The sequence below is a fragment of the Glycine max genome, chromosome 7 (genome assembly GCF_000004515.6).
Source record: "Glycine max cultivar Williams 82 chromosome 7, Glycine_max_v4.0, whole genome shotgun sequence".
NCBI classification, from domain to species: Eukaryota; Viridiplantae; Streptophyta; class Magnoliopsida; order Fabales; family Fabaceae; genus Glycine; species Glycine max.
This window is the reverse complement of record NC_038243.2, coordinates 31,174,274-31,179,968: the sequence shown is the minus strand read 5'-3', so window position 1 is coordinate 31,179,968 and position 5,695 is coordinate 31,174,274.

Below are 5,695 nucleotides of genomic sequence, written 5' to 3'. Positions count from 1 at the left end.
GAGGGCTGCACACCCTCGCCTTTGTAGGGCTACACGCCCTCACCTTTAGAAGGCTACATGTCCTCCCCTTCAGAGGACTACACGTCCTCACCTTCAGAGGATTGCACGTCCTCACCTTCAGAGGATTGCACGTCCTCACCTTCAGAGGGCAGCATGCCCTCGCCTTTAGAGGGCTGCACGCCCTCGCCTTCAGAGGGCTACGCATCCTCACTTTCAAAGGGCTCCACATCTACGCCTTCAGAGAATTTAAGGTCCTCTGCCCTTAAATTCTTAACCGAGACTTGCGCTCCCGGTTATAGGGCCAATAGTTTCCTTTTATCAGTTCCTGGGCCACCCCCTGATATTGGAGGGCGACCAATTGTGCGAGCACAACCAGAGAGGGAGGCTATCACGCAGCTACTATGCATACCGGGGCATGATTTCACCTATGCAACTACAAAGAGACGAGTGCGGGTCATGCGCACCAACATGACCACTCTTACACAGATATGGATGACGTTGCTACTTAGCAACATTCCACCTGACGACCACAATGCCGATCTCCCCCCTAAGGAAGTATCAGTTGGTTTATGCCGTCATGACATAGGTAAGTATGCACGTGGCTCAACTAATTTCTGATGTCATCTATTGTTTGCAGGGTAGCGCCCACAAGACACCCAGTGGACCTGGAGGATACCTTGGATATGCATGTATATAGCAAAAATACATAACATGGAATTGCCGAGATAAACGTGCCTTGGAAATCGGTTACGGTGCTGTTGTGATGGTGGTTGAGTTGCTGCGATCTTTCACACGCACAGGCAAAGGAAAAGACAGAGAGAGAGAGAGAGAGATGAAAGAACGAGGATGTGAATTTGTCCTGAGAAGGAGACAATGAAATGATAATAAAGCAGTTACCTTGGATATGCATGTATGTGGCAAAAAATACCTCACGATATATATATATATGTATGTTTAGGTAGCAAGATACCTTGGATATGCATGTATATAGCAAAAATACCTCACAAAAATATACACATGTTTAGGTAGCAAAATACCTCATGAAAAAAAAACAAAAAACAAAAACAAAAAGAGAACAAAAAATATATCTTTCGGCTGAAAAGCCAACATGCTTTTGAAGAGAAATAACTTCCAGCTTTTCTTTGAAAAAAGATTCACTGATCATAACCAGTTTTTTGAAAAAAATGTGGATACACCTGAAGGGTGAATGCTGTGAAAATTTTCCCAAATGCCCAAAATGGACTCGGATGAATGCATAAATTGATAAAGGAGCACATTTTGAAAACAATGGGTTGACTTAAAATAGGGAAAATGAATCCTGAGCCCTAGTGTCACATGACCATAAAAACTTGATGCTTGAGTGTCCACATGGGTGCATGCATGACCAGTTTTGCATAAAATTTCCTAATCATCATTGTTGCATGCGTATCATGGAAATTATGTGGGACATCCCCTTTATCCCCAAACCGCTGGCCAAACCCTGACATATATCATGACCAGCCGTTCTACAAGCCTTGAGCCAAAATCTCAACTTATCATAAACCTTGACCCAGGGTGAGAATGTCAATCCTTGCCCTTGGAAGAAAACAAAGAAAAGGAAAATTCTTAATCAAAGAGTGGGAGAAAGCAAAAAAAAGAAAGAAAATTCCCAATCAAAGAGTGGGAGAAAGCAAAAAAAAAAAAAAAGAAAATTCCCAATCAAAGAGTGGGAGAAAGCAAAAAGGAAAGAAAGTTCTCGATCAAAGATCGGAAGAAAACAGAGGAAATATGCAGAAAGGTCTTTGGACCAGACAATATCTGAACAATACAAAATTGTCACCAAGTAAACAAGAAAAAAGAAAGGAAGCCATGACATAAAGTGGTCATCTCCCTTTGATTGCCAACCAAAATCCTATGCGTCGGTGGCTTGTTCACCTCACACTAAACAAAAACAGAAAAGGAAAAGGCCAAGAACACTCAAAGCCAAAATTCCCACAAAGAAACAAACCATTCCCAAGAAAAATTCTTATTGATCCATGATCACGCATGTAATCTTTGATTTGATAGGAATTCATTTGCAAAATCAAGTCATGACATATGTATGGTTCGGAATTAGGATGAAACACTTACCTGTGTGAGGTTGATACACTTTGAGTGATTTTCTTCTATTTTTGTTGAACCCAATGTTTCCTCTAAATGGTTGTTTAGAAACAAAATGCTAACATCCAAAATCTCATTTATGGTTATGAGAAAATTTCATCAGCATACTCCCATTCCCCAATAGACACATTGTTTTTCATAAAAAAAAATCATATGTTGCTCTGATCAGTTGGAGGTTTTGTTTCTTTACTAAAGCATGTTCGCATTTTAGTGAAAAAAACACCAAGACTATTTTAGTCTCACAGTTATCAAGAACTACGTAGGTCTAAGTTCCTCATCACAAATTGAGGATACGTAGGAGCAAAAGCCCTGCTTTTGTCGACTACCCCACCTTTTGTTACCGTGACCCAAGAGTCCGGTGGCATGCGGAGCCACATGACCGTGGGATCCCCAGATTCGTATTCTTTTCATTTTTATGTTTCATCATTTATCATTTGTATTTTATCTTGTTTCTATGACTTGAGGGACTAACGTTTGTTTTTGTTGTTTTTTTTCGATTGTCATTTGTTTTGTGCATACATTTTGTTTGGATTGTTGCGTTAGTGCTTATTTCGTTATTGTTGATAATATTTGTTGAAATTCCGGAACCGTGTAGAGTTTTCGTTTAGGAACGTCATCCTAAAATAAAACAAACAAACGTCGCAATAACGCCAAGAATAGAGAAAGAAAGAGACGTTGTGAACAAAATGTCATATTTGTATATAAAGAAAAGAAAAGAAAAGAAATTTTTGTATATAAACAATGTGTGAAAAAGAAATTCTTGTATATGAGCAATGAGTGTATATAAAGGAAGTTTTTATATAAACAACAAGTGTATATTGAAAAGGGGAAAAGAAATCTTTGAAAAGGAATAGAGATTTTATATAGACCATGTCGGTATAGAGAGAAAGAAAGTTTTTCAATGTGTGTGTATATAGAGAAAAAAGTTTTTTTTTTCGTGTATAGGAATGTAGGTGTACAGAGAAAAGCTTTTCTCATAGATAGCGATGGATGTATAGTTTTTTGCAAACATGCATAAGAAAAAATGAAACAAAAAGAAAAGAGAAAGAAAGACCTCGAAGGTCTGCATGTTATGGTCATAGGAAACACAAATCATTCATAGAGAGCAAACATATCTTTCGGAAACAAGAAATTGACGCTAAGAGTTTATTTTCCAAAATAACCGAGATCAGAATGGATGGATTCGTTGAACCAATGAAAGAACATAATTTGGAAACGTTGGGTCTACTTGCGTAAATCCCAAGCCTTAGCATCATAATGCCATAAGCTGGATGCTTGAGTACCCACCTAGCTGTATGCATGACTAATTTTGCGCGTTGTTTCCAAATCATCATTGTTACGCGCGCCTCGTGGAAATAATATGGGAGTTCAACCCGAAACCGACACCCTGACACATGAATTTGTTTTGCCCCAAATATCAAAATCGGGCACGCACGATGAAAAGACCATGTTGAGACACAACCTTAAGCTACCTTGAACCTTGGTCCATGAAGAGAATCCTCATCCTTTCCCCCGAAGAAGAGGACAGTAGAATCTCCTCAAGGGAGAGCGAATAACGAATGCTAAAACCCGAATTCCCAATCAAAGATCGGAAGAAAAAAAAGAAGGAGAAAGAAATGAAAAGAAAGAAAAGGAAGAAATGAAAAGAAAGAAAAGAAAAGGAAAAGAAGGATTCCGGATCAAAGATCGGAAGAAAGTAAAAAGGAAAAGATCGGAGGAAAACACAATAATTCCCGATCAATAAAGGAAACCAAGAAAGAGAATAGAAGGTCTTCGGACTAGATAAATTTTCGGCGAGGTAAATGACTGCCAACAAAGGGAAAACCCATTTCAAAGTGGTTCTTCCTTTGTGATTACCATTCAAGGTCGCTCCCAACTGGCGATGTCCCGCCCCACATAAACAAAGAGGAAAAGACCGAAACACCCAGTTTCCTCTCCAAAAACACTACCCTCGAGAAAATCCTATTGATCCATGATTGTGCGTGTAATCTTTTGGTTCGATAGGAAATCATGTGCAAACTAAAGTCATGGTGCAGCTATGGTTTGGAATTAGGGTAAAACACTTACCTGTGTGAATTGTTATACACTATGAGTGATTTTATTCCCAGTTTCAGTTTGACCTGACGTTTCCCTTGAATGTTCATTTAAAAGCTAAACATTGACATCCTACCCTTCATTTTGGTTACAAGGAAAACCAATTTGGCATAAGTATATTGTTTTTCTAAAATATGGTGCTCTCGTGAATCATTTATTATTTTCCTTGCTAAAGCATGTTCGCCTTTTAGGTGAAAGAACCCGGTGGACCATTCGGTCCTAAATTCAGATTTTATTTGGAGCCCCATGAATTGATTGCCTAACGCTGTTCATGCATCCTCCACCATCGAGTCCGGAGCCCCACGAATTGATTGCCTAGCGCTGTTCGTGCATCCTCCATCATTGAGTCCGGAGCCCCATGAATTGATTGCCTAGTGCTGTTCATGCATCCTCTACCATCGAGTTCGGAGCCCCACGAATTGAATGCCTAGCGTTGTTCGTGCATCCTCTACCATCGAGTCCGGAGCCCCACAAATTGATTGCCTAGCGCTTGAGTCTGGAGCCCCACAAATTGATTGCCTAGCGCTTGAGTCTGGAGCCCCACAAATTGATTGCCTAGCGCTGTTCGTGCATCCTCCATTATTGAGTCTGGAGCCCCATGAATTGATTCCCTAGCTCTGTTTGTGCATCATCCACCATCGAGTCCGGAGCCCCACGAATTGATTTCCTAGCGCTGTTCGTGCATCCTCCACCATCGAGTCTGGAGCCCCACGAATTGATTGCCTAGCACTGTTCGTGCATCCTCCATCATTGAGTCCGGAGCTCCATGAATTGATTGCCTAGCGCTGTTCATGCATCCTCCACCATCGAGTCCGGAGCCCCACGAATTGATTGCCTAGCGCTGTTCGTGCATCCTCCATCATTGAGTCAAGAGCTCCATGAATTGATTGCCTAGCGTTGTTCATGCATCCTCCACCATCGAGTCCGGAGCCCCACGAATTGATTGACTAGCGCTGTTCGTGCATCCTCCATCATTGAGTCTGGAGCCCAATGAATTGATTGCCTAGCACTGTTCATGCATCCTCCACCATCGAGTCCGGAGCCCCACGAATTGATTGCCTAGCGCTGTTCGTGCATCCTCCATCATTGAGTCCGGAGCCCCATGAATTGATTGCCTAGCGCTTTTCATGCATCCTCCACCATCGAGTCCAGAGCCCCACGAATTGATTGCCTAGCGCTGTTCGTGCATCCTCCATCATTGAGTCTGGAGTCCCATGAATTTATTACCTAGTGTTGTTCATGCGTCCTCCGTTATCAAGTACGGAGCCCCCGGTGGGGGGAAAATATAGTTTTTGTTATTTTCCCAATCGGTTCCTTCACCAAAATATGTGTATACGTGTATATTATGTTATTTTTTGTTTTGTGTTGTTTAGAGAAAAAGAAGGAGAGACGGGAGTCAATTATTTCAAATCGTTTTGGTTGGAACTATTGTAATTAAGATCAATTAATCCCAATGATGGCA